At 59.6% G+C, this 9,963-nt stretch overlaps 2 non-coding genes across 2 annotated transcripts; both read left to right on the top strand.

Moving 5' to 3' along the window:
- Window positions 1–6,257: 6,257 nt before the first annotated feature.
- On the top strand, window positions 6,258–8,072 carry LOC142792430 (small subunit ribosomal RNA). Its single transcript, XR_012890918.1, has one exon. It is a non-coding gene; the product is annotated as a small subunit ribosomal RNA (ribosomal RNA).
- Window positions 8,073–9,791: 1,719 nt separating this feature from the next.
- Window positions 9,792–9,944, top strand: LOC142792427 (5.8S ribosomal RNA). Its single transcript, XR_012890915.1, has one exon. It is a non-coding gene; the product is annotated as a 5.8S ribosomal RNA (ribosomal RNA).
- Window positions 9,945–9,963: the final 19 nt, after the last annotated feature.

Consider the following 9,963-nt stretch of genomic DNA (forward strand, 5'->3'; position numbering starts at 1 on the left):
GCCCCGGCTGACGCAGTTTTCGCGCCGCCCCGGCAGACGCGGTTTTCGCGCCGCCCCGGCTGACGCGGTTTTTGCCGCCCCGGCTGACGCAGTTCGGACTTGGCACTTTTTGGGCTGAGCCTGGCTGGCGGCCCACTCACTCGATCGCCATGTCTGTTTGCCACAGTCTTCCCGGTGGTGCCGCACCCGGGCTCGCCCCGGCAGACGCGTTTTTTTTTTCTTTCGCCCCGGCAGACGTGGTTCTCCCCCCCCCCTTTTCGCTCGCCCCGGCTGACGAGGTTTTCGCGCCGCCCCGGCTGACGCAGTTTTCGCGCCGCCCCGGCTGACGCGGTTTCGTGCCGCCCCGGCTGACGCGGTTTTCGCGCCGCCCCGGCTGACGCGGTTTTTGCGTCGCCCCGGCTGACACGGTTCGGACTTTGCACTTTTCGGCTGTGCCTGGCTGGCGGCCCACTCACTCGATCGCCATGTCTGTTTGCCACAGTTTTCCCGGTGGTGCCGCACCCGGGCTTGCCCCGGCAGACGCGTTTTTTTTTTTTCTTTTCGCCCCGGCTGACGCAGTTTTCGCCCCGCCCCGGCTGACGCGGTTTCGTGCCGCCCCGGCAGACGCGGTTTTTTGCGCCGCCCCGGCTGACGCGGTTTTTGCCGCCCCGGCTGACGCAGTTCGGACTTTGCACTTTTTGGCTGAGCCTGGCTGGCGGCCCACTCACTCGATCGCCATGTCTGTTTGCCACAGTTTTCCCGGTGGTGCCGCACCCGGGCTCGCCCCGGCAGACGCGTTTTTTTTTTTCCTTCGCCCCGGCAGACGTGGTTCCCCCCCCCCCTCCGTCTTTCTTTTTGTTTTTTTTTTTCGCCGCGGCTGAAGTGGATTTTTCGGTGCCTCGACGCCCCGGTAGTCGCGGTTTTTCCGTTTCCGCACGGCCCCGGCTGACGCTGCTCGGTCACAGTCGCCTTTTGTGAGGATTGCAGACTTCTTGAGCGCGGGTGTTTTTTTTTGTTGTTGTTGTTGTTTTATTACGCATTCGCTCCAGCAGACGCTGTTTAGACTTTTTGTTTCCTCTTTTATCCTGCGACGAGGTGACGAGGTTTATTCGGTGCCCCGCCGCCCCGGCTGAAGTGATTTTTCCTGTCCCGTGCCGCCCCGGCTGACGCGGTTGGGACTTCGCGTTTGTTCGGCCGCCACGGGTTTTGGCGCACTCGCTCGGTTGCTTGTTGTTGCCACTTGTTGCGAACCCAGGTTTCTTGAGCGAGCGCGGGCGTTTTTTCTTCCTTTCTTTCTTTGTTCTATGTGTTAGCGAATCGGCCTTTAATATCACACGAGGACTCACAACCAACAATTTTCAGTTTGAAGTGTAAAAAATCTGCAGGTGTTGACGTAACTGACTTGCCCCGTACCCTTGAGTACATCCATGAAGTTCTCGTAGTACTACTAAATCGCATTATTCCAAGTGGAGAAATTCCCATAAACTTGCAAACCTCTACACGAAAATCGGTGCGCGTGATAAAGTTGAAAATTATCGTCCGATATCAAATGTGCCTTCTATAACACAAATTCTAGGAAAAAAAAAAAAAACACTTGTTCGCCGTTTTCTGCGCCGTGACTGGCAGCACTCCGGCGAAGCGAAACGGGGTCGATTCGAGCACGATATCGGCGTCTTTCGACGTGCTCGCCGGCGACCGTCGCACGAGTACGTCGCACGAGCGCGTCTGCCGGGGCGCCGTTTGCGAAGCCGACGCAAAAGTGGGAACCGCCGCTCGGATGATCGCCGCTTTCGGCAGAGGGAGTGTTGGCACTCCGGGGAAGCGAAACAGCGTGAATGCGCCCACGAAATCGGCGTATTTTGAAGTGCCCGCCGGCGACCGTCGCACGAGTACGGTAAACCGCGTCAGCCGGGGCGTAGTTCGGGACGCCGACGAAAAAGTGGGAAGCGCAACTCGGATCTTCGCCGTTTTTGCAGGAGTGAGTGGCGGCCCTCCTGCGAGACCAAGAAGCATCGATTCGTGCACGAATTCGGCGCCTTTCGACGTGATCGCCGGCGACCGTCGCTCGAGTAGGGCAAACCGCGTCTGCCGGGGCGGGCTTCGGGACGCCGATGCGAAAGTGGGAAACGCTGCTCGGATGTTCGCCGTTTTTGGCCGAGTGAGTGCTGGCACTCGGGCGAAGCCAAACGGGGCCGATTACGGCACGATATCGGCGTCTTTCGACGTGCCCGGCGGCGACCGTCGCACGAGTACGGTAAACCGCGTCAGCCCGGGCGGAGTTCGGGACGCCGATGCGAAAGTGGAGAACGCCGCTCGGATCTTCGCCGTTTTTGGAGGAGTGAGTGGCGGCACTCCGGAGAAGCCAAGGAGCGCCAATTAGCGCACGATATCGGCGTCTTTCGACGCGCTCGCCGGCGACCGTCGAACGAGTAGGGCAAACCGCGTCTGCCGGGGCGGGGTTTACGACGCCGACGCAAAAGTGGGAACCGCCGCTCGGATGTTGGCCGTTTTTGGCAGAGTGAGTGCTGGCACACCGGCGACGCGAAAGAGCGCGAAAGCGCCCACGAAAGTGGCGTATTTGGACGTGCTTGACGGCGACCGCTGCAGGAGTACGAAAAACCACGTCAGCCGGGGCGAGCGACCCACGGCGGTCTGGGTGCTTATCGCTGCTATTATAGGGGCACCCCGGCAGACGCAGAAAAAAAAAATTTTTTTTCGACCTTCTTTTTTGCTGGTCGAGCTCGGGTAACCCAGGTCGCAATGGGAGCCGCGCACGAAAGCGGCGTCGCGAGACGCGTTCGCGGTCGCTAGTCGCACGAGCTCGGCAACCGCGTCAGCCGGCGCGGAGTTCGGGATGCCGACGGCTAAGTGGGTACCGCTGCTCGGATGTTCGCCGTTTTTGGCCGAGTGAGTGCTGGCACTCCGGCGAAGCGAAACGGGGCCGATTCGGGCACGATATCGGCGTATTTCGACGTGCTCGCCGGCGACCGTCGCACGAGTACGGCAAAGCGCGTCTGCCGGGGCGAGGTTTGCGATGCCGACGAAAAAGTGGGAAGCGCCGCTCGGATCTTCGCCGTTTTTGCAGGAGTGAGTGGCGGCCCTCCTGCGAGACCAAGAAGCATCGACTCGCGCACGATATCGGTGTCTTTCGACGTGCCCGCCGGCCACCGCCGCACGAGTACGGCAAACCGCGTATGCCGGGGCGGGGTTGGCGACGCCGACGCAAAAGTGGGAACCGCCACTAGGATGTTCGCCGTTTTTGGCAGAGTGAGTGCTGGCACACCGGCGACGCGAAAGAGCGCGAAAGCGCCCACGAAAGTGGCGTATTTGGACGTGCTTGACGGCGACCGCTGCAGGAGTACGAAAAACCACGTCAGCCGGGGCGAGCGACCCACGGCGGTCTGGGTGCTTATCGCTGCTATTATAGGGGCACCCCGGCAGACGCAGAAAAAAAAATTTTTTTTCGACCTTCTTTTTTGCTGGTCGAGCTCGGGTAACCCAGGTCGCAATGGGAGCCGCGCACGAAAGCGGCGTCGCGAGACGCGTTCGCGGTCGCTAGTCGCACGAGCTCGGCAACCGCGTCAGCCGGCGCGGAGTTCGGGATGCCGACGGCTAAGTGGGTACCGCTGCTCGGATGTTCGCCGTTTTTGGCCGAGTGAGTGCTGGCACTCCGGCGAAGCGAAACGGGGCCGATTCGGGCACGATATCGGCGTATTTCGACGTGCTCGCCGGCGACCGTCGCACGAGTACGGCAAAGCGCGTCTGCCGGGGCGAGGTTTGCGATGCCGACGAAAAAGTGGGAAGCGCCGCTCGGATCTTCGCCGTTTTTGCAGGAGTGAGTGGCGGCCCTCCTGCGAGACCAAGAAGCATCGACTCGCGCACGATATCGGTGTCTTTCGACGTGCCCGCCGGCCACCGCCGCACGAGTACGGCAAACCGCGTATGCCGGGGCGGGGTTGGCGACGCCGACGCAAAAGTGGGAACCGCCACTAGGATGTTCGCCGTTTTTGGCAGAGTGAGTGCTGGCACTCCGGCGAAGCGAAAGAGCGCGAATGCGCCCACGAAAGTGGCGTGTTTGGACGTGCTTGACGACGACCACCGCAGGAAAACGAAAAACCACGTCAGCCGGGGCGAGCGACCCATGGCGGTCTGGGTGCTTATCGCTGCTATTATAGGGGCACCCCGGCAGACGCAAAAAAAAAAAAATTTTTTTTCGACATTCTTTCTTGCTCGTCGACCTCGGGTGACCCAGGTCGCAGTGGGAGCCGCGCACGAAAGCGGCGTCGCGAGACGGCTTCGCGGTCGCTAGTCGCACGAGCTCGGCAACCGCGTCTGCCGGGGCGGAGTTCGGGACGCCGACGGCTAAGTGGGAACCGCCGCTCGGATGTTCGCCGTTTGTGGCCGAGTGAGTGCTGGCACTCCGGCGAAGCCAAACGGGGCCGATTCCGGCACGATATCGGCGTCTTTCTACGTGCTCGCCGGCGACCGTCGCACGAGTACGGCAAAGTGCGTCTGCCGGGGCGGGGTTTGCGACGCGTACGCAATAGTGAGAACCGTCGCTCGGATGTTCGTCGTCTTTCGCCGAGCCAGTGCTGGCACTCCGGCGAAGCCGAACGGAGCCGATTCGGGCACGATATCGGCGTCTTTCCACGTGCTCGCCGGCGACCGTCGCACGAGTACGGTAAACCGCGTCAGCCGGGGCGGAGTTCGGGACGCCGATGCGAAAGTGGGAAGCGCCGCTCGGATCTTCGCCGTTTTTGGAGGAGTCAGTGGCGGCACTCCGGTGAAGCCAAGGTGCGCCAATTCGCGCACGATATCGGCGTCTTTCGACGTGCCCGCCGGCCACCGTCGCACGAGTACGGCAAACCTCGTCTGCCGGGGCGGGGTTTGCGACGCCGACGCAAAAGTGGGAACCGCCGCTCGGATGTTCGCCGTTTTTGGCAGAGTGAGTGCTGGCACTCCGGCGAAGCGAAAGAGCGTGAATGCGCCCACGAAAGTAGCGTATTTGGACGTGCTTGACGGCGACCGCCGCAGGAGTACGAAAAACCACGTCAGCCGGGGCGAGCGACCCACGGCGGTCTGGGTGCTTATCGCTGCTATTATAGGGGCACCCCGGCAGACGCAGAAAGAAAAAAAAAAAAAATGGGGACATGGCGTGCGTCACCGTGCGGCTTCGCAGCGTTGCCGAAGTCGCCGAGCCCTTCGACTGAGCCGAACGGCGGACAGGGAACGTTGGTCGGCCGTTCTAACCTGTCGGTGCCACGCCGAGACGTCGTTAAGGAAAACCGCGTCGTGGGCCTCTACGACGCCGTCGAGTCGTTGTACGTTTGGTGTCCAGCGTGTCGGCGGCGAGTAGCGGACACGTCGTTCACGACTTCGGTCTTTCGCAGTCGACGCGAACTTGCGGAGAGTCGTGGTGCCTCACGTTTTCGGCAGAAACCGCGGCGGAATTTTCCCGTGCGTGCGCGCACGACCTCGGTGCTGTGCCGTCAGCGTAGTGTTGCACAAACTCGTGGCCTACCCAAGGTGCGGTACGTTTGCGGCCGTATCCTCGGTGGGAATTTCGTGAGTAGGGTCGCAAATTCTACGACCTCGGCGGGTTTGAGAGCGACGTAGACTTGTGGCACGCTCAACGTGCCACACGTTTCGGGGCACACCCGCGGTGAAATTTTCTCGAGTACGCTCGTATTAGTGCCCAAGGAGGTCTGGGTACTTATCGCTGCTATTATGTGGGGGTTCTCGTGAGCGGCGTACGCGAAAGCGACCGGGTGTCTGATATGCGGCGGGCTTCGGCCTCGTCAAGCGTGTCCTCGGGTCTGCTCCAGGGGAATCCACGGCAGTCGTCTGCAGCCTCATCCGCTTGATGCGTTAGGGGCTGGTTGTCGGACGGTGCCGTTTTACCACGATATCGAGGTGTGTTCCGTGTCGTCCTCGGGCGATTCAGATGCGAAAGCGCCGAAGACGCGGGCGTGACCCGTCGTCTGGCGGCTTTGCAGTCTCGGCTCCGTTGCTAGTTCCGGCCGGTCCACCGACAGTGCAGCGGGCTTGGGCAACCCGCACGGCGCGACCGAGTCGATGCAACGAAAAAGAGCGAGCATGAACGTGCTTCTTGCCGCACGGCTCCCACTCGTCTTTCGGGAAGGTTGTGCCGTAGCGAGCTCGAACGCCGTCATCTCGGAGTGCAAAATAAGCGTGTTGGGGCGCCTGAAGGTGGCCTCCGCCGCACACAGACTGCGTCCGGCCCGCTGAAGGCGAGGACGGACGCGCAGTCGAACGATTACCTGGTTGATCCTGCCAGTAATCATATGCTTGTCTCAAAGATTAAGCCATGCATGTCTAAGTACATGCCGAAATAAGGCGAAACCGCGAATGGCTCATTAAATCAGTTATGGTTCCTTAGATCGTTTCTTCCTACTTGGATAACTGTGGCAATTCTAGAGCTAATACATGCAGTGAGCCTGGAGCCCTTTGGGTAACGGGTGCTTTTATTAGACCAAGATCGATCGGGTTTCGGCCCGTATTGTGTGGTGACTCTGGATAACTTTGTGCTGATCGCATGGCCACGAGCCGGCGACGTTTCTTTCAAGTGTCTGCCTTATCAACTTTCGATGGTAGGTTACTTGCTTACCATGGTTGTTACGGGTAACGGAGAATCAGGGTTCGATTCCGGAGAGGGAGCCTGAGAAACGGCTACCACATCCAAGGAAGGCAGCAGGCGCGCAAATTACCCACTCCCGGCACGGGGAGGTAGTGACGAAAAATAACAATACGGGACTCTTTTGAGGCCCCGTAATTGAAATGAGTACACTCTAAATCCTTTAACGAGGATCAATTGGAGGGCAAGTCTGGTGCCAGCAGCCGCGGTAATTCCAGCTCCAATAGCGTATACTAAAGCTGCTGCGGTTAAAAAGCTCGTAGTTGGATCTCAGTTCCAGACGAGTAGTGCATCTACCCGATGCGACGGCTCGGACTGAACATCATGCCGGTTCTTTCTTGGTGCACTTCATTGTGTGCCTCGAGATGGCCGGTGCTTTTACTTTGAAAAAATTAGAGTGCTCAACGCAGGCGAGTCGCCTGAATAAACTTGCATGGAATAATAGAACAAGACCTCGTTTCTGTTCTGTTGGTTTTTGGAATACGAGGTAATGATTAAGAGGGACGGACGGGGGCATTCGTATTGCGGCGCTAGAGGTGAAATTCTTGGACCGTCGCAAGACGAACTACTGCGAAAGCATTTGCCAAGAATGTTTTCATTGATCAAGAACGAAAGTCAGAGGTTCGAAGGCGATCAGATACCGCCCTAGTTCTGACCATAAACGATGCCAACCAGCGATCCGCCTGAGTTACTCAAATGACTCGGCGGGCAGCTTCCGGGAAACCAAAGTATTTGGGTTCCGGGGGAAGTATGGTTGCAAAGCTGAAACTTAAAGGAATTGACGGAAGGGCACCACCAGGAGTGGAGCCTGCGGCTTAATTTGACTCAACACGGGAAAACTTACCCGGCCCGGACACTGGGAGGATTGACAGATTGAGAGCTCTTTCTTGATTCGGTGGATGGTGGTGCATGGCCGTTCTTAGTTGGTGGAGCGATTTGTCTGGTTAATTCCGATAACGAACGAGACTCTAGCCTATTAAATAGGTACGGGGTTCCCAGCACCTTACAACCTTCTTAGAGGGACAAGCGGCTCCTAGCCGCACGAAACAGAGCAATAACAGGTCTGTGATGCCCTTAGATGTCCGGGGCCGCACGCGCGCTACACTGAAGGAAGCAGCGTGTCTTTATCCCTGTCTGAAAAGACTGGGTAACCCGTGGAACTTCTTTCGTGATTGGGATAGGGGCTTGCAATTGTTCCCCTTGAACGAGGAATTCCCAGTAAGCGCGAGTCATAAGCTCGCGTTGATTACGTCCCTGCCCTTTGTACACACCGCCCGTCGCTACTACCGATTGAATGATTTAGTGAGGTCTTCGGACCGATGTCCGGCGCGGCCTTTCGGTTGCGCCGGTCTGTTGGAAAGATGACCAAACTTGATCATTTAGAGGAAGTAAAAGTCGTAACAAGGTTTCCGTAGGTGAACCTGCGGAAGGATCATTAACGGATTGTGAAGGGTGAGCGCCTCAGCTGCGTCTGCGCCCGACACTTTCTGCCGCTGACCCCGTTTGGACGCGGGGTCGGCTTTTCCCCACGGGGCTGCCTGAATGTGGAGCGGCACCCCGTGACAAATTGTTGCGCCCAGCGGACGCCAACACCGCGACCTTGGACGGTCGGCCAGGTGGCGGACGCGGGTACAAACGGCGCAACGCACTCATAGGTCGGCTTTCGACCCGCCACTGCACCGTGGCTCGAAGCGCTCGAAATGCGCGACCCGACCGCTGCGGGACCGCCTAGTACTGTAAACAGGAGCGGCGGAGCGCGAACGGCGAGTCGTGGTTACGTCGGTAGAAGGCGAGGCTGCGCGTTCCCGAAACGCCAGCCGAGTGCCCTCCCGACCGTTCGAGCGTGCAAGAACGAGACCCGACAATCGCGCGGCGACTGCCAAGTACGAGAGGAACGGCACAAGCGTCGGCGGTCGGTCAAGGAACTGGCGATGTGACGGGTCCGCTGTGCACCAGTGCATACCGTCCCGCCGTCCGCGGCAAGCGCCTCCGCGTCCTCGGGTGACGGAGGCTGCCGGTCGGTTCTTGCAGGCGAGGGATCTCGCTGGCACCGGTTCGCGTTGACGCGCGGCCGGTCATGGCACGGCGATGCGACGGCCGAGGTGCGCAGTACTCGATGGAGGAACCGCACGCTCCGATGACCGTCCCGCCCTCCGCGGCGTATGCGTACCGACCGTAATGGTTGCAGCAGCGCCGGCCGGCTTTTGAATTCGCCACACGAAACACGGTGCGAGATCGCGGTTAGGGGAGCGTCGACGTTGCCAGGCGTTTTGCTTGCTGCCGAGGGAAAGGCGGCACGGCCACGTCGCGCTCGTCGCGATTAGCGGGTCTGCGCGCTTTGGGAAGGTGCCGCAACGACTTGCCGAAAGAGGAAGCACGGAAGAACGAGGGACTTGGACGTCCCGACAATTGAACGCACTTGCGGCCAGGCCCTTGCTGGCTTCGTTCTTCCGCCTCGAGTAGGCTCGTACGCGGCTCCGGCGCCGAAAGTGGTCCTTGGCACCGACTTCGGTGGACGTGGGAAGTGCCGCGCAAGTACGGCGCGCCTGGCTCCACCTGTTGGCTAAAGTAGGCAGCCGGATCGGCATTTTGGTGTGCGGTGGCAAACCGTGGATGCGAAAAAAGCTTGTGCGATTTCGTGGAACAAAAAGCGGGGGTCCCCCTTTTTATGCGGAGGAGACCGACCCGCCTGCCGTGGTGAACCGCGACGCCACGGTAAAAACGGGAGAGGCTTGTCGATGGGACCGTGCATCCCGCGCTCCACGGAGGCCGGGAGGCGGCCGCCCGAGGAAATGTGTAGCCGTCGAGGCCCGCATCTGCGTGCACTCTTATCCAAATGGGTGTACCGCAGGCATTTTCTGGTTAGGCGGGCCAATGAGAGCGAGCACACAACGATACCTACGGGTCCGGCTTGGAGAACCGGCTTCGACGCCTCCCGAGTATTTATAGAGGGGTGGACCACGAAAGCACTCGCAAGTAGCGAAAGCGAAACGCCGTCCGAAACACACCGTTTGCTCGATTTGCGGCAGCCGAAAAAGGCGCGGCAGAGTTTTGGAGTCCAAGCGTGCGCTGAAAAGCGCCCTTCTTGGCCACTGTTTGGCCGAGTGCCAGAAACGTTTGGTTTTGACTGTACGGAATTGAACAAACACTTTTTCACGACTCTAAGCGGTGGATCACTCGGTTCTCGGGTCGATGAAGAACGCAGCCAGCTGCGAGACTTGGTGTGAATTGCAGGACACACTGAGCACTGATTCTTTGAACGCACATTGCGGCCTTGGGTCTTCCCTTGGCTTCGTCTGTCTGAGGGTCGGATCACATATCAAGAGAGC

This window comes from Rhipicephalus microplus, unplaced genomic scaffold, assembly GCF_043290135.1.
Source record: "Rhipicephalus microplus isolate Deutch F79 unplaced genomic scaffold, USDA_Rmic scaffold_219, whole genome shotgun sequence".
NCBI classification, from domain to species: domain Eukaryota; kingdom Metazoa; phylum Arthropoda; class Arachnida; order Ixodida; family Ixodidae; genus Rhipicephalus; species Rhipicephalus microplus.